This window comes from Lepidochelys kempii, chromosome 11, assembly GCF_965140285.1.
Source record: "Lepidochelys kempii isolate rLepKem1 chromosome 11, rLepKem1.hap1, whole genome shotgun sequence".
NCBI lineage: Eukaryota > Metazoa > Chordata > Testudines > Cheloniidae > Lepidochelys > Lepidochelys kempii.
The window spans coordinates 4,274,589-4,292,597 of record NC_136390.1 but is presented as its reverse complement, the minus strand read 5'-3'; the positions used below and the strand labels follow the sequence as shown (position 1 = coordinate 4,292,597).

Below are 18,009 nucleotides of genomic sequence, written 5' to 3'. Positions count from 1 at the left end.
TGCACTGCAAATCCATATGTAGTTCTTGAGCCCCGTTCCTGCTGCTTGCTGCTGGATTTCTAAGGTTTATGTTTGTCCTCAGAGTAACATGATAGAATTTGGCCTACTATAAACGTGGCTCAAAAGTCCTGGCCAAATTTCATTTGGTGTAATGCCATTTCACCTAACTACATTCCCACGGCTGTTTCAACTGGATACATTGTTTTTCTTCACTTTCAGAGGAAAGTTTAGATGAGTTTAGATGAGCTATTACCAGCAGGAGAGTGAGTTTGTGTGTGTATGGGGGTGGGGGGGATGTGAGAAAACCTTGATCTATGCAGGAAATAGCCCGACTTGATTATGTAAAGAGTTGTCACTTTGGATGGGCTAGCACCAGCAGGAGAGTGAATTTGTGTGGGGGGGTGGAGGGTGAGAAAACCTGGATTTGTGCTGGAAATGGCCCACCTGTTGATCACTTTAGATAAGCTATTACCAGCAGGACAGTGGGGTGGGAGGAGGTATTGTTTCATGATTTCTGTGTGTATATAAAGTCTGCTGCAGTTTCCACGGTAAACATCTGATGAAGTGAGCTGTAGCTCACGAAAGCTCATGCTCAAATAAATTGGTTAGTCTCTAAGGTGCCACAAGTACTCCTTTTCTTTCTTCACTTTGTATCCTCAGCTATTACGTAGCATTTCTGTGCACTGTTAACCAGCAAGCCAGGTTCCAAAGCAAAAGTGGCTGCCTTTTAGTATTGACGTGATTCCTGTGTATAGTCTGGAAAGTCTCTAAAAATGTGAAGTCACATCACCATTCCCAGTAGGACACTAGAACCTTAAATAAAATAGCAAAAGGGTTGCTAGACACTATATGTCCCATGGCACTTTGCTTTTGAAATATTTCATGCTCTGTTTATTACTTGTGTTATAGGGGTTATAGCCTCCATTGTACATTAACTTTGGATTATTTTATATAGATATAGATTGTTGAGACAGGAGTAGCTAGATAGCACTGTTGTGTGTGGTTATGCAGGTTCTTTTCCTTGGTGTGCAAACTGCACTGTTAGTTTTCTGATGCCTTTTGGGGGTGGGGTGGGGGAACTGTTGCCAACAGCAGCAGAGTTTGATCTCTGCCTTATTCTCTCTAACTAGAATCAGCTCTTGGTGCAGAGTTGCTCTCTGGAAACTGGGCATTGGGGTTTGTGCTGAGATTTCTGAAAGAGGGATTTGCCTGCAAAAAGATTGGGGGCATACAATGCAAATATACATGTTACACCAAGAAAACACTCAAATTTCACATAACTTATCTCTCCTCCAATTGGAAGCAACCTTGTCATGCCCCCAAATCAGCTCAGCATTGGGGTGATAATATATAATAGTGAATGAGATTGTATGTATCATCTCCTGCCATGACAGGTAGTGTGCTTTAAAGCATATGATTAAATATCCTGTGTTGAGACCTTGTGGCTGTCTGGATAGTCTTTAGCTAAAGCACTGTTATAAGTATAGTGATTATAATACTCAGAAGAGAGAATTCAACTAGTGCAAGTAACAGAAATAGAAAAATAAAAGGAGAGTTTTCAACATTCACATTTGCATCTAAATATTTTTCTTATCAATACTGCTGATGAACAGAGGGGATTGTGCCTGGGTAGATAAAACCCTGTGCACTCTCCTATCCCTGGATATGAGAACTCCATCAAGAATCTGCACTCTTTCCCATGAACTCAACCATTGGGGCAAGAATGGGGAGGAATGTGACTGGTGCTCATCTGAGTCCACAAAGGAGAGAAAACCAAGGGCCCGATTCTGGAGGGCACCTGTGACAGGGCGTCTGCCCCGCACTGGCCCTGATAGGGTTAAAACCCAGCCTGGAGGGCTACAGGAAAACAGCCAATTAGGGCAGTGGGTGCAGCCAATTAGGGTGGTGGCTGGACTAGCCAATCGGGGCCCAGCCGGCCCATATAAAAGGAAGCTGCAGGCTAGAGCAAGGGAGTCTGCCGCAGGAAGCCTAAGGGAGGGGACTGGCTTCCTAGAGCCCTACAGAACTAGCAGTGTGAAGAGGGCTGCTAGGACTTGCAGGCCCAAGGCCCTGGGAAGAGGCAGGAGCTGAAGGTGCCAGGGCTGCAGGGAAGTGGCCCAGGGGAACTGAGACAGACTGGTGGAGACAGAAAGGAAGGGCAGCGGGAAGCTGTTGCTTACAGGGTCCCTGGGCTGGGACCTAGAGCAGTGGGCGGGCCTGGTCCCCCTCTACCCCACCACAACTCAACGCTGAAGAAGTGGCCGGGCGATGGAAGGGGGGAACCTGGACTGTGACATGGCCAGAGGGCTGTGCCATGAAGCAGAGGCAGTGAGTCTGGAGCGGGTCTGCAGGTGGACCCAAGGACAGAAGAGCCACCCCCACCAGAGGGCATACCTGCTGACCAGAGCGAATTCCCAAAACGGCCAGAAGGTGAGGGACCTCGGGACAGCACCTTCATCTCTCGGTGAAGGTAGCAGGACAGTAGGGCTCTCAGCCACCCATAGAGAGCACTCTGCATCTCACACACTCATGGAATCAGGCCCATCAAGAGTTACAGTCACTCTGGGATCTGGGAAAGAGGATTTGTGAAATTCCACTTTGGTTATGGGCGGTGGGGAAGGGACAGAATTGTTCTACAAGTTTCCTGTTTATGGAGTATTTCCTACTGTTACCTAACAGCTGGGAGGCCCAAGGAGGTGTGAGTTTTCTTGCTTGGGGATTTAATTTTGGTATAGTTGCACTATGTGAAGTAGTAACAATTGTCTAAAAATGTATGCTGACTTTTTAAGAATTTGTACCCTGAGTTATAGATTAAATAATTAAAGAACTCAGAGGGTCAGGTTGTCCATTCCTTCTTCCCCTACCCTGCCCAATGCAAGACTGATCCCTACATTTTTTCTAGTGCTTTGTCCAGTCTTGTCTTACTTGTTCCAAGAGATGAGGCTTCTACCACTGCCCCAGGGCTATTATTCCACAACCTCCTAGATCCCACCAGTTGGAAGCTTTTCTTGACATATATTCATCCTATAGTTTCCTTTTCTGAACTTCATTCCATTCCATTGAATCACACTCTGCTGGATTGCACAAACAATTCCATTCCCTATTGTGATTTTCTGCTCCTTTCAGACATTCAGTGACTTTTTAAACTTTTTAGGTGTTGCATTGTTACTCAAGGCAGTATCATAGCTTGAATTTCTATTGCCTAGGAAAGAGGGCAATCCTTATTGCCAAATTCTTATGCCTCTGACTGTAAATGCACTCATCCTGCTCACTTGATCCAGGACTCCCAGACACCAATGGGAAGCTAATGAGCATAAAAGTCAAGAGTGGCTTCAGTTTCCCAAATTTGTCAGATGGTGACCAAGTGATCTTGCCAGTTTCTTACTGTTATTGCACAGGGGAATTTGGGAGACTGCCTTACATGGAGCCAAGCACTGTAGTATCTAGACACCAAAACCTGTGAGTTTGTGAAGTCATGCACTTCCTCTTATGATAAAAGATAAACACCTAATTACGGTAGATGTCTTTTAGCAGTTTTTCCACATTAAAAAAAATCCTCTAATCTTGTTGAAAGGTGCTGGATTGACTGGCCTGGAGCCTGAAGGCCTCTATATAGCTGCAGCCTGGGCAATGGCAGTGAAAACTCAGAGTGACCGGTCTCAAGGTGAGAGGATACTATTGTTCAGTCCCCATAGCCCATTTAGTCTTTTCAGTCTTTGACCTTTCTGCTTAGACTGTCAACAAAGGTCTAGATAGTACCCAAGGTAGCCCGGGTTTTGTGATCTGTTCAGCTGTCCACTAGGGACTGGACTGAGAATCTACCAACTCATTTCATATAGGCCATTTGACAACCAGCAGATGATTTTGGTCTCTACTGATACACTGTGGATTGGAATCAGCAAATGAGATGGAAAAAGGTCTGCATCTCATTACCAATCCCTTTAGCCATCCAGTCCTTCAGCTGTCAGCTCACATATTTCAATTCAAGAATCACTTCAAGTAGAGATTTTTTTAAAGCAAGAATATCCTTGCAAAGACACTCTAGGGCCTCGGACCAGAGCCAAGAGTTTTCCTTCCACTCCCTTGTACAACTCCTCTCAGTGCCCTCCTATTCCCTCCTTCAATCGAAAGACATCCGGGAGTCTCTGGAAGTCATTTATGCTCGCTTTGAGAAGCCTCCATGGGTAACATATGCCACATGTTTATTTCCCTTATAAGCAACATCACTCTGCCTGAGTTTTTGGAACCCAGCTTGTTTGACCTCCCCCCTGCCCCCCAGTGCACTGTTTTGTTGAGACGTGTTCTTTACATTTCTGGCACCAATTAAGATATTTTTGAAAAGGTTTTAGAAATAGATGCTAGACTTTTGTTACTAATAAGAGTTCAAATTCGCAACCATTGCTATTTACTGCACAACCTCCTGACTGACAGGGACCTCCAACCTCCCCTGGAAAGGCTTCATTGCTAAATAAGTGGCGGCTGGAGGCATCCAACCTCGAGGCCTGATTCTCCACTGCCTGGCACCCTGTGTAGATATTTACAAAGTGCTGTGCAAAGTGGCTGAAAATTGCTGGTATTCAGGCTTGGTTACATCTGACACCAACTTGGCCACACAAGGTACAAGATAGTTGGGAAATCAGGCCTCTTGTGTTCACTCATCCCAAGTGATACACTTTCTTTTTACCCTGATAATAGCTAATTGATGCTAAAGAAATCTAAATAATGATCTATCCTGGACAACTCTATTTGTTTTTAATAACTACCGTACGAATCACCTAGACCAGTGGTTCTCAAACTAGGGCCGCCGTTTGTTCAGGGAAAGCCCCTGGCGGGCCAGGCCGGTTTGTTTACCTGCCGCGTCCACAGGTTTGGCCGATTGTGGCTCCTACTGGCTGTGGTTCGCCGCTCTAGGCCAATGGGGGCTGCAGGAAGGGCGGCCAGCACATCCCTCTGCCCGCGCCACTTCCCAAGAAGTGCGGCTCGTCCAAGAAATTATCCGTTACTGAAGCTTCACCTTGGAAGTTGGGGAGAAAATCAGTCACCTCAAGCGTCTCTTTAATAGCCTTCCTCAAGGCTCAGTTTTGGCTCCCCCTCTTGTTCAATTTGTACACATACACAGCATCCACATACTTCCTGAAACGGAAGCCGAGAAGTAGGTGTATGCGGGTGACATCTATGCTGCTGCCACTGGAAACGATCTCCATAGGGCTGAAGGGAATCTCAGTCAAAGCATGGACATCTTGGCTATTTTCTTCCAGCAATGGAGACTAATTCTCAGTGAAACCAAGAGAGTGGCAACTCTTTTCCATCTAAACAATTGTCTTTTCAATTGCTCCATGTTGATTCATGTACCAGGCCGGTTACTGCCATTCCAACCAGGGGTCACGTATTTGGGAGTAAAACTTGGACTGTAGCCTGACATATTGGTCTCACATAGAACACCTGAAAATGAAGATCTCTTCCTGTATTTCCTGGATATGAAAACTATTGGGAACCTCATAGGTAGCAGAGCCTTGGTTCCTCGTACATCTGTATTGTCCCTGGTGTTTGCGCTAGTGGAATACTGCCTTGTGGTCTGAAGGCACAATTGCCACACTCAGCTTCTTACCAAAGAGCTAAATTTGGCCACTTGTATTCGTGGCTGCTTGAATTATACACCAGCCCCCAGTCTGTATGTGCTAACGCACAGAGCTCCACCAGACCTTTGATGAGATGCCATTACTGTGTCGTCTGCCTCAAGAGCTGTGACAGATGAAACCAACATATTACATCTCTGATTGACTGATGCCCCACTTTCAGACAGAAAACAACGCATAGTGCCAACTCAAAAGGTCTCCTTATATTCAGGGGAGGAATCCCCTTCTGCGGACTAGGGTCTGATACTAAGGCTGATCTCTTGATATGCCTTTGCTACAGCAGCTCACACACTCCTGGACAAGAGTGTTCCTGGCCCTTTACTACGCACAGATCATCAGCGCCATTAGAGGGCTGAAAACTATGTTCTTACAGAGTGGAAGTATCGGGGGGGAAACAGTCTAACACGCTAAGTAAATTCAGGAGTCTTTCACTGCACCTGCCTCCTTGTCCACTTGATTGCAGATCCTGGACCAGGCTCAACAGAGTACTTGGTAGGTAGCCCAGAGGTGCCACAACTATGCATCGTCTTGGCCTGGTTCCTCTCCACAGTGACCGGGGGGCAGCGTTGCAGACAATAACTCATGTGCAGGGCCGGATTTCCAATTAGGCACATGCCTATGGGTGCTGACATTCTAGGGGAGATAAAAAGTGAAAAGTGTATTAAAGTTTAAAAAGTTAACACATACACCTCCTCTGCGGGTGGGCAGGCTCCTGGTGTGGGTTGGTGGCCGGCCAGCATGTGGGGCTGGAGCAGGGTGATCGTCCGTGTCAGCCCACCTAGGGGGCTGTGAGCCACAGCCAGGAAGGGCAGCAGCTGAAAGTACTGGGAGCGTCCCAGCCTCTTCCCAACCTTGGCCATGCCTCCACCCCATGCCGGGCAGGGAGAGGGAGAATTGTGGCCGGTACCCCATTCACTTGCACCTGCACGGGTAGAGCCGGAGCGAGGCTGCTGAGCGCCGGGCCGTGGGAGGGACGGAAGACACCTGGGGACTGCTTGCAATGGGGAGAGGTACAGCCCCCTCCTTGTGCCACACCTGGGGCGGGTGGGCTGCACCCCAGTTTGGGCTGGGAGCACCAGGCGTGGTGCAGGGTCTTGTGCCTTCCCAGGGAGGCTGTGTTTGTATTTCTTTTCATTTCATTTTTTACAGAAATCATGAAGGTCGGCTGTAGACGGGGGGTGTGGGGTGTGCTGAAGATGCTGCACCTAGAGGCGTGTAAGATGTAAATCCGGCCCTGCTCATGTGGCAGAGGAGTGCCCAACTCAGCATCTGGAGGGCAGTTAGCAACGCCTTGATTTCCATCATACTGAAGCTCCCCTCTTGTTATAGAACCTGGATATTTAGCTCTGATGTAAGCTCAGGAGGGAGTAGCCAGGTCCCAGCGCTCTGTTAGTATTTGATTTCAAAATGTTATGGAAAGGAAAGGTGTATTTTCACTCAAGGAAATAACCGTATCCCCCCCTTTCCTCAAATTCACAGCAAGTGGCTTCTCTCTCCTCCCCCCCCCCCCCCACAGCAACCACGTGAAGCAATGCACTTATCATGAAGGTTCAATTGCAGCTTTATTTGAACCAGCCCCTTTGTGTCTTCATGGGCGGGGGGGGGGGGGGGGAGGGGAGAGGGGGGGGCTCTGTAATTGGATTTCAAGCCCATTTCTTTCCTTGTGTGAGAAAGCCTGGTCTAGTCAACTGAGCATGAAACTGGGAGCCTCAAATCGTCTCATCCCAGCTCTCGCACTGATACAGTTTGTGACCTTGGGCAAGTCGCTTCCAAGTAAGTCAGGAGGCAGAGGGGAGGGCAGGGGTAGAAAGCTTTCCAAAAGCAACATGGTGCACAGATCTGAAAGAACATTAGTACTTCTTTCCGTGTCTCCAGGAATTCATATTTGAGAAGCTTTCCTTTGGCTTCTACGCATCACTGTGTCCTGTGGAAGTGCCTGTCCCTCTTGTTATGTTGATGTCATTTGAGTGCAGCGTTAGTTATAAACCCCTTTTCTCTCATGATTATAGCCTGCAAAGCTTGCTTTCTTTCTTGCTTTCTTTCGACAGCCTTGTGGTCAGGAGGTACTGAGCACTGTGTAGGATTGGTCCCCACGTAGATCCCACGACCTTTTTTCTTGTCACCTTTGTCCTTCCCATCCCTGCTACCCTTTGCATGTCATCCTTGATGTGCTTGTAAGCTCCATGTTGCCTGCAAAATATCTTGTGCGCCTAGAATATGGGGGTATAGAAATAACCAATAATAAGAATTCCTCAAGTTCAGGAAAGAAAAGAGGAATAAATACATTTCCTTTCCTGCAGCAGTTCAGAGTCTTTTTTATTCATTTTGACCAGGAGAACCTCAGCGCTTGGCCTCCACTTTTTGTCTGCTAGTTCATTTTTCTTAATTCGTCATTGACAAACCACAGAGCCATAAAAGAATCAACTGACAATGTCTGTGGGAAAAACCGGCCTTGAAAAGGGTCCTAGAAATACTGTAGCATTCGCAAACAATTCCAGTGGCTAATGCCTCAGTGAGATGCAGTCTCAGTTATAAGTTTTCTTTCTAGGAACAAGCCTGCATCTGTTTGGCAATGCCATATTTTGTAGCGTAAAATAAACCCTTGAGAACAAACAACCTAGCTTATACGGAGGGTAAACGCCTGGGAACAGAGCTCACTTGTTAATCCTAAAACTGTCAGCAAAGGCCCACTGGAGAAATTATAGCCAGGCACTGGCACTGATTCTGGTCTCCTGTCCCTCCACGCTTCCCCCACCAAATCAGAACAGCTGTAAAATCTTCATTGTTCTTCTAGAGCCCAAGAGATTTAAAAAGAGGTCTCCTATTTTAACTTTGCCTGACTGGATCAATGAACAGCAACATCAGCAGTACAAGAAACATCAGAATCTATTGTGTTTGCACCATTATTCTTTGGCTGGAGCCAAGGAAAACAACATAAAAGGAGGACAGTGGCCCGAGCACCTACTAAAAGAGGCATAGGAACAGGAAATTCTGGTGCATTCCCACATCTGATCTGTGTACTGGTTTTGTCCCTTCAGTATCATTATGTTTAATATCATCCTGCAACACAGGCAGCTGTACCTACACTTTAGTTCCCCTTGCTCCTTCTAACAGATTTAAGAAGCACTCTGTGGAAAAATGATTTGTGCACTCTCTACCTAAACAATCGCTCGCCACAGGAATTTGTCACTGCCAGGGGTTATTAATGGCTTGCTCGTAAATACCCACGGCAAAATGAACTGTTGCAAAAATTAAGCGTGTGTTGAAAAATTGGTTTTAAATTGTCCCCTGGGTAATGACCTTTTGCCCACCAAAAAATGCAGGATTTGTTCGCTGTATAATTAAGTTCAGGCCATCTCTTTTACAGACACACAGAGACAGATGCTATCTAGTTACAAGTTAAAGGGCCATACTGCCTCTAAAATACCTACCATATATCACAGCAGCATAACATCTATAACTAAAGGGATACCACCTTTGAAAACGTTGAAGCCGCAAAATACGGCTTCATTAGACAAGTGAAAATATTTCATTTGACCCAAATGTCAATAATTAGTGAAACCAACTGCAGTTTGTAAAAAATATACAAAAAGACTCTTTCACCATTCCTGGGGAATGGTGTGTGGGCAGTTACATTTATTTGCTACATTTTCTATTGAACATCTGCTTAAATATGAACTTTAAATGGGGATTTTGAATAGGTTGCATCTGAATGTTCACCCCCCCCCCATGATTTATGAGAATCACGAGGCAAAAACTGTGATTTGGGGGTGTTGTTTTTGTTTTTTCTTCTTAAAGAGACATTCTTAAGTATCTTAGGCCCAGAATTCAGGTTTTGTAATTAAAACGGGTTTCTGTAAAATGAAACTTAATAGAAATATTATTTGTTTTTAATGTCAGTGGAAACGTTATTGTTGGCTTGGATTTTAGGAGAACCCCCAGCACTTCCTGCAAACCAGATGTTGCAGTGCAAGGCTAGTGCAAGAGAACTAGAAAATGAAATTGACTCTCCAAGGTGAAAGTGAAAAGTCTGGATGCATTGTCTGTGTTGAGTGAAGTGGAAAAAGTAAATGAACTGCATAAATTTGGAAAAGAAAGCAGACCTTGAAACATCTTCCATTTTTAATTATCTGAGGTGTTATTAGTATCAAGGGAATTTGATTTATAGCACTATATAAATGCAACAAACACAGTTAAAATCACAGGAAGAATCATGGAAAACAAAAGTTAAGGTTTCAACAGGAATGCTCTCTTCGTCCCTCTGCACACTGCATGTGTTTTATGGAATATATCTAATGTCAGAGGCCCAGATCTTGCAGACATTGCCCATGAGTAGTCCTATGCCTAATGTTGTGCAGGTGGGTAAGCATTTGGAGGACCAGACTCATAAATAATAGAACACTGTATTAAGCAACCTATTTAATTTGAAAAAATAACAAATATTACATAAGTACAACACAGCTCCTTAATGTTGCTGTTGGAACTAAAATTTCATTTCCTGACTTTAATTTTAACCGTATAACCTTAATATTGTATTAATGGGGGTCGGGGGGGGGATCAGGGGTATTCGTTTACATTAAATTTCTTAGTGTTTTATTAAATAAGTGGAAAAAATAAATTGCCTTTGCTTAAGAATTTTACTATTTAAAAGGTCCCATGTAAACTATGATGTTTATACATCACTGAGTGAGCATAATGGGGATTTTTCTGCTGTTTTACATTTTTATGGCAGAATCTTCAAAATGGAAAAATTGTCCCAGCGGAAGCCCTGGTCCCTGCTGAAAGTCTTTCTGCCTGAGCCTGTTCCAACCTGTCATGTGAATATTTGTGACTCACGAGTAACACTTGGTCAAACTGAAGAGCCGTTTGTAATTCACACAAATGTTCATGAACGCTGTTTTTTTTCAGCATCAAATCAGTTTTTATGACTAAAGTCCTGGACAAAATGTCTGTTTGTCCTTCATATTTTAAACCAAGATGTACTGTTTTCTCTCTGTGCAACCTGGGAAGCAGTGCCTGCTTTGTTTGTTTGATCTGGGTTTTCAGACACCAGTGCAGACTGGCTGGATAAGGAAAGGCCTTAAAGTGGGACAGGGAATTAACACGTGGGCTCTTTCATGGGCACACTATACTTCCTTTCTGACAGTTGGAGCACTGAGATCTCATTGACAGGAGCTTTGTTTTGGTTGTCCATGGGGAGCACGAGCTAATTAAAGATCTTGATTTAAACCCACTGGGGAAGCACCAAGATCCTTAACTCAAAGGGGAAAATGACACAGTGTGTCTTTTCCTCTGTTGTCAGAGAGACTCACTCTGCTTTCATTCACCTGTGACAGTACCATACATGAAGAAAAGCAGCAACAGCATCTGACTGACTGAATTCCATAGGAAGGGATCAGAGGTTCAAGTGAAACTGTAACTCATTGGTCAGGGTAGGTTGTGTGTCCTTTTCTGTGCCTAGGCCACAGAAGATGTGAGTGTTTAGCGTAAGACAAGGCTCTGTTGCTCAGGCTGCAGTGATTTATGCTTTCAGCTCCAGAGGTCCCTGATTTAGATCTGGTCTACATGACAACGTTAGGTCAATGTAAGCCACCTTGCACCGACCTACTTGTGCATGTCTCTACGCTTAAATTTGCCTCCCACTTTGATGTAAGCACACTGTTACTGTGACGCAGTGACATCACCTCCCTGAAGCAATGAGCCAGGGTTGATGTGCTGAGGTTGATGTTGCATGACTATAGATGCTGCGGTACTTACGTTAACCCTAACAGTCCTCCAGCAGCTGTCCCACAATGCCTGACCCTGACCACTTGGGTCACAACTGGGAACTCCACTGCCCAGAGGGCATGGAGACTGGATTGTTCCCTACCCGTTTAAAGCCTTGTGAATTTTTGAAATGCCATTTTCTGATTGCCCAGTTTGGCGAGCACACCTGGCAGTTCTCCATTGTTGTGTGCAACTGCCCAGCTGATGACGCCGACAACACATTTGAGATGTGTTCTGGCTTGGAATAGACAGAAGATATTGGATCTCCTGGGCCTGTGGGCAAATAGGTTATGGACATAGAAATGTGGACACCTCTGAGCATTTTGCACAGGAGATGCGGGAGAAGGTGTATGCCTAGGGATTAGTAGCAGAGTTGCATGAAAGGGAAGGAACTGCGTCAGGCATATCAAAAGGCCAGGGATCTGAACAGTTAATCTGATGCTGAGCTGACGACCTGCCGCTTTTACAAAGAGCTGCATGTCATATTTGGTGGAGACCCCACTTCCAGCCCATAGACTACCATGGATACCTCTGAGGAGCCTGAGTCACAGGCCCCGAATGTGAACAGTCAGGAGGAGGATGGTGGACATACAATGGGGGGGTCCAGCTATGTTGCAAGCCAGGATCTCATTGAGACTCCAATGCAGTCCCGTCAGGCCCAGAATTCAAGTATGGATGAGCCTGATGTAGGGGAAGAAACCTAAGGTAAGTGTGTAATTGTATTTCCCATTACAGTAATATACTGATGGCACCCCCAACTTAACCAGACCCAGCTATCGACTTTTCATTAATTTACTTGTGCTAGAAGAGATAGCAGCACAATAAAGAGAAGTAGTGTTTCTATCTGTTTTTCATTCCTCTGTAAGTTGGGTGTGTGTGAGGGGGACAACGACCATGCAGAGCAGGTTGTTTATGTTCACAGAGATGTGCTTTGAATCCTCCTGAGATCTCAATGAAACTTTCATGGAGGTACTCTGCAGTCTTCTCCCAAAGGTTTCTAGGGATGGCAGCCTTATTTCTTCCTCTGTGGTAGGCCACTTTCCCATGCCAGTCAGCAATAACTTTGGCAGGTGCAGTACACAGGCTAGAAGCATATGGGCCTGGGTGGCTTCAGGACACCAGCAGCAATTGTGTTCTCTGTACCTTTCTTACCCTCAGGAGTGAGATATCAGCTAAAATCACCACCACCTATGGAAAATGATGCCAGTATTCAGTCCCATTGCCCGATATTTATAGATTCATGCAACCAAGCAATTCTCTCCTTATTTTCCTCACCCCGGCTGTGAGTGGTACTGTGCACAAGCACCCCAAAGCAGAAGTGTCAATAAGCATGTCTTGTTTAAAACTTTAGGGGAACCAGGGAAAGGAGTTCTGAATCTTAACTTTCGCTTTCTGTTGTGACTATACCAACAATGGTACTGCTGTGTGTTTTATCTGCAACTGCTGCCATAGCAGCCTTGAGGGGTTCCCTGAATGCCTGAGCCAGGCAAGAAGGAGAAAGAAGAGAACATGTTCAATGAAATCCTGCATGCCAGTGAGCAGATATTATGCAGGACACACCATAGGGATGTTTCTCTCACAGAGATCCACTCTTGTGGGTAAACAACGTCAGTGTCCCTTCATTGTACCAAAAGCTCATTCAACTGTAATTCTGCCCCTGCTGAGCCAGTAGTTGAATCATTCCTTAGTGCTGTCAAGCTGGCCAGTGAATGGCTTCCTGAGCCAAGGGAGAAAGGGGTAGGCTGGCTCCCCAAGGATTGTTCTTGGCATTTCAACATCGCCAATGGTAATCCGCCAGTTGGGAAAGTGTAGCCTTTTATTTTATTTAAAGTGAATTTTGTAATGTGGTATTACACCACTGTGGGTTTGGCTCTGGTGGCTACAGTTTCAAGCTCAACGGAGTGAAAGTCACCTCTGCTACTTGCTTCAGGTTGCGAGTCCCTGTGAACAAATAAAGACCAAGGATAGTGACTATACATACATTTCACAAGTACAAGGTCTAGTCTGTTTTACAAGTTTTATTAACGTTGCAGTTAAGTTATGATTACCCAAGCATGTAGAAATTCTATAAAGACCTATGCACAAGTTACAAATATAGTTATACTCACATTCTTAATGATATTCTTGAGGTCTGATGATTGCCTTTCCAATTGATCATCAGTAGAGGGGTAGTTCCTGCTGGAGTTTCACATAGGGAGTTCAATTTTCACAGTCTGGGTTCCCTCTTTTTAAAATGTGATTCTGACTATACCTCATTAGCATTTACGCACATAATGCACCCTGCGGTTAGGGCATGTATTAGAAAAATGTGACTACCACGTATCTTGTAAGCGAAAAATTACTCGTACTGTTAATTTTTCGCAATATCACCCATTGGCACATCTTTTCCCGTAATCTTGCGGCATTGGGTCATTCTTTGATCACTTATTTATGTCAAGCATTTCTTAAGCCTAAGGCCTAGTACGACTCAGCCTGTAGGCCTTGCGTTTTAGCTCGCCTTACTTAGATATGTAATACATAATTATCCCTACTAACTAGTGATGAAACTTATATTTCTATCATTCTACGATTTAACTCTATTTAGCATACAATGGTTATATATGACTTAACATGTTTGTTAATCATAACATCACACAATAAATGAACAATAAACTAAAGTAACTGGCTACAAAATAAAGTCTCTCTTTTAGCTTTCTGAACAATCCTGTGTTCTTAAAGATGTGAGCGTCACGCACCTTCCCTGACCAGCCAACAATGACGAAGTGTCCTTAGTGATCCACCAGCTCTTCCATAGCCACAGAAAAGTAGCCCTTTTTGTTCTCTTGAGCGAGGTGGTGTGATGCCAAAATAGGGATGTGTGTTCCTTCTATTGCTCCACCGCAGTTCGGGAACCCCACTGCCGCAATCCATCCATTATGTCCTGCACATTGCAGAAAATCACAGTCCTGTGTAGCTGGAGACGATTAATGGCCCCGCACACTTGTATGACAGTGTCCCCCACAGTGGGTTTTCCAGCTCCAAAATGATTTCCCACTGACCAGTAGCAGTGCGGTGTTGCAAGTCTCCCCAGTGTGTTGCAAGTTTCCCCAGCCTTCCACATCTGAAAGTTCTGTAGCCACTTCTCTTCATCCTAAACCTGCATTATGATGTAATCCCACCAATCCGTGCTTGTTTCTCGGGCCCAGAAGTGGCGCTCCACCATCTGCAGCTGCTCCATGATTGCCACCAACAACCTGGAATTGGTTCTCGCTATGTCTCACAGCAATCTGTCCTTTTCCGCTGATTCGGTTCTTCATATGACTGCAAATACGGGAGGATCGTGCATCCTGTGCTTGCAATGCTCATGACAGTAGTGCAGAGCTGTGCAGGCTCCATTCTTCTGTAAGACATGGCAGACAGCAAGGAGAGCCATGTGGGTTTGTGGCATTTTAAAAAAAAGTTGTGAAAATTATGGGATATAGATAACATTATGGGATAGAGACCGTTGCACGCTGGCAAGTTGAACCCTTGCTCCCAGTCAACCCTACTCAACTCATTTCTGCCCTACTATGCATTGTCAAAACTTCCCAAAAGACAGTGCCCTGGACAGGTTGCACACTGTGATACCTACCATGGTGCACCGCACTGTGTATTGTCACCAGGAGCACCTGTGTCTACGTGCAGTGCCGACGCAAGTATCCACATACATAAGTGATCTACTAACTGCGGTGACCTTACACTAATGTAACTTGCGTCAACCAAAGTTTGTAGCGTAGTCATGGCCTTAGTCCCTGATATATTGCCAGGATGGCATCCATCACACAGCCACTCAAGATACATCTATAAGGCAACTAGATGCCCATGGCTGGCCTGTGCCAGCTGGAGTCCAAGGGTCCCAGAGCTCAGGCTCCAGCCCAAGCCTGGAAGTCTACACAGCCATGAAACAGCCCCACAGCCCAAGTCGGCTGGCATGGGCCCGGCGTGGGTTTTTCTTTGCTGCATAGACCTTAAGGGTACATCCCTAACATAGGGTCCTGATCTTGTTTGAAGCCTCTAGGTAGCTACTGCCATAGAAATAGTAATAATGTAGCTGCAGTTCTCACGCCTTCTCTCACTAACTTTTCTTTTATCTGGCTGAACTTACAATTGGCTCCCCTATTGCAGTGCATTGACTTTCCTTGGAGCAGAGAGAAGGATTGTTCAGGGGTTAGGGCACAAGCCTCGAACTTGGGAGAACAGAATTCTGCTCTGCCACAGACTCCCGACATGATCTCAGGGGTGGAGGGATGGCTTAGTGGTTTGAGCATTGGCCTGCTAAACCCAGGGTTATGAATTCAGTCCTTGATGGGGCTGTTATAGGGATCTGGGGCAAAAATTGGGGATTGGTTCTGCTTTGACAGGGGGTTGGACTAGATGACCTCCTGAGGTCCTTTCCAACCCTGATATTCTATGAAGTCAATTGGCTTTTGTGTGCCTCAGATCCCTATATGTACTAATACTTCCCTTCCGCACCAGAGTGTTGTGAGGATAAATGCATCAAAGATTGTGAAACACTTTGAGATCTACTGATGAAAAGCACTATATAAGAAATAGGTATTATTCGATCTGCTGGGTACTCATCAGGAGTAGGGACCAGGTCAACCTCCAAAGGTTCTGAGGTTTAGTTCCTTAAGCATCAATATCTGGATACCTCTATGAATTTCTGGAATCTGGGAAATATCACAAGGAGAGGGTTTTGGTCATGTGGTTTGGCACTTCCAGTTTCATCTGGATACAACTATGCCTTTCTGTTGCACCCTCCATCTGAGAATCATTAAGTGTATTACAAACACTTAGGGACCCATGCAAAGGAGAAAGTAGATATGCAGAATGTACCTCCCTGCATCAAGACTTGCTGAATTGGAACATCTCTCCAGAAACTTATTTAAGACCAGTGATCTTTAACAGAAATGAATGCTTCTTATGGACTAAGGAGGAAGCACGGTTTTGTGGTTAAGCCAGAAACCTGGAAAGTAGAAGATCAGGTTTATATTCCTGGCTCTGCAAAAGACTTGGGATGTGCCCTTGAAGAAGTCACTTAACTTCTCAGTGCCTTTGTTTCCACCTCTATAAAATTAGGATAGCACTTCCCTACATCTCAGAGGTGGTGTGAGGCGCTGGAATAGATGGGGCTATTAAAATAATGGGTATGGAAGTTCACCTTCTTCGGGAAACAGAGGGGTGCTGAGATTTCTTATGTATGTTTCAGCCTCAAACTGATTCTGCCTACTCCTTTAGTAGCCGCTTTCAGTCCTTCCATAGCTGGGATGTAGACACCAAGTGCCTGGTTTCTTTCAATCTGCCTGGCCCCGCTGTCAATTTGCTTCTTCCACACGGAGTACACAAGCTGGGCATATCTCAGCAGGCACGCAGAAGGGGCAGCCCTTGATCCCAGTCTCATTCACCCTTCAAAACTCCAGTCGCTTGGCTGACATGGAAGCAAACACCAGCCAGATTCCTTGGCACAGGACCTGGAGCAGCCCCATAACCTGGCACTGGGTGGCGGGGGTATCTCAGCCCTCCGGCACTGGGCGAGACCCGAGCCAAGCGCCCTGGGACTGCGGAGGAGGGTCCAGGAATTTAGTCTGCCGCCCCGCACTCGGTGAGGGGCAGTCCCCGATCCCGATCCCCCCGCACTGGGCTGGAGGGGGGCAGCCCCCGAGCGCGGCCCCCGCCCCCGGCACTGATCTGGAGGGGGGCAGCCCCGATCCCGACTCCCCCCCCCGGCACTGGGCTGGAGGGGGGCAGCCCCCGAGCTCGGCCCCCGCCCCCCGGCACTGGGCTGGAGGGGAGCAGTCCCCGATCCCGCCCCTCCCCCCGGCACTGGGCTGGAGGGGGCAGCCCCCGAGCCCGCCACCCCCCGGCACTGGGCTGGAGGGGGCAGCCCCCGATCCCGCCCCCCCCGGCACTGGGCTGGAGGGGGCAGCCCCCGAGCTCGGCCCCCGCCCACGGCACTGGGCTGGAGGGGGGCAGCCCCCGAGCTTGGCCCCCCCGGCACTGGGCTGGAGGGGAGCAGTCCCCGTTCCCGGCCCCTCCCGGCACGGGGCTGGAGTGGGCAGCCCCCGAGCTCGGCCCCCGCCCCCGACACTGGGCTGGAGGGGGCAGCCCCGATCCCGCCCCCCCCGGCACTGGGCTGGAGTGGGCAGCCCCCGAGATCGCCCCCCCACCCGGCACTGGGCTGGAGGGGGCAGCCCCGATCCCGCCCCCCCCGGCACTGGGCTGGAGTGGGCAGCCCCCCATCCCGCCCCCCCCGGCACTGGGCTGGAGGGGGTTAGCCCCCGATCCCGCCCCCCCCTGGCACTGGGCTGGAGGGGGCAGCCCCCCATCCCGCCCCCCCCGGCACTGGGCTGGAGGGGGTTAGCCCCCGATCCCGCCCCCCCCGGCACTGGGCTGGAGGGGGCAGCCCCGAGCCCGCCCCCCCCGGCACTGGGCTGGAGGGGGCAGCCCCCCATCCCGCCCCCCCCGGCACTGTCCAGTAGCGGGGGCCGGGGTGGGCGGAGCGGGCGGCTCTAGGACCCGGCGGCGCTGCCGGCTCCCCGGGGGGCCGGGAGGAGGCTGCCACCTGCCCGCCCGCCCGCCCCGCCGCCCC

General features: G+C 47.5%; 1 long non-coding RNA gene across 1 annotated transcript; it reads left to right on the top strand.

Annotated features, from left to right (window-relative positions):
- Positions 1-1,987: 1,987 nt before the first annotated feature.
- LOC140895408 (uncharacterized) lies at positions 1,988-14,029 on the top strand. The gene is made up of 3 exons (XR_012154181.1): positions 1,988-2,430; positions 3,575-3,664; positions 10,369-14,029. It is a non-coding gene; the product is annotated as an uncharacterized LOC140895408 (long non-coding RNA).
- The last annotated feature ends 3,980 nt before the right edge of the window (positions 14,030-18,009 follow it).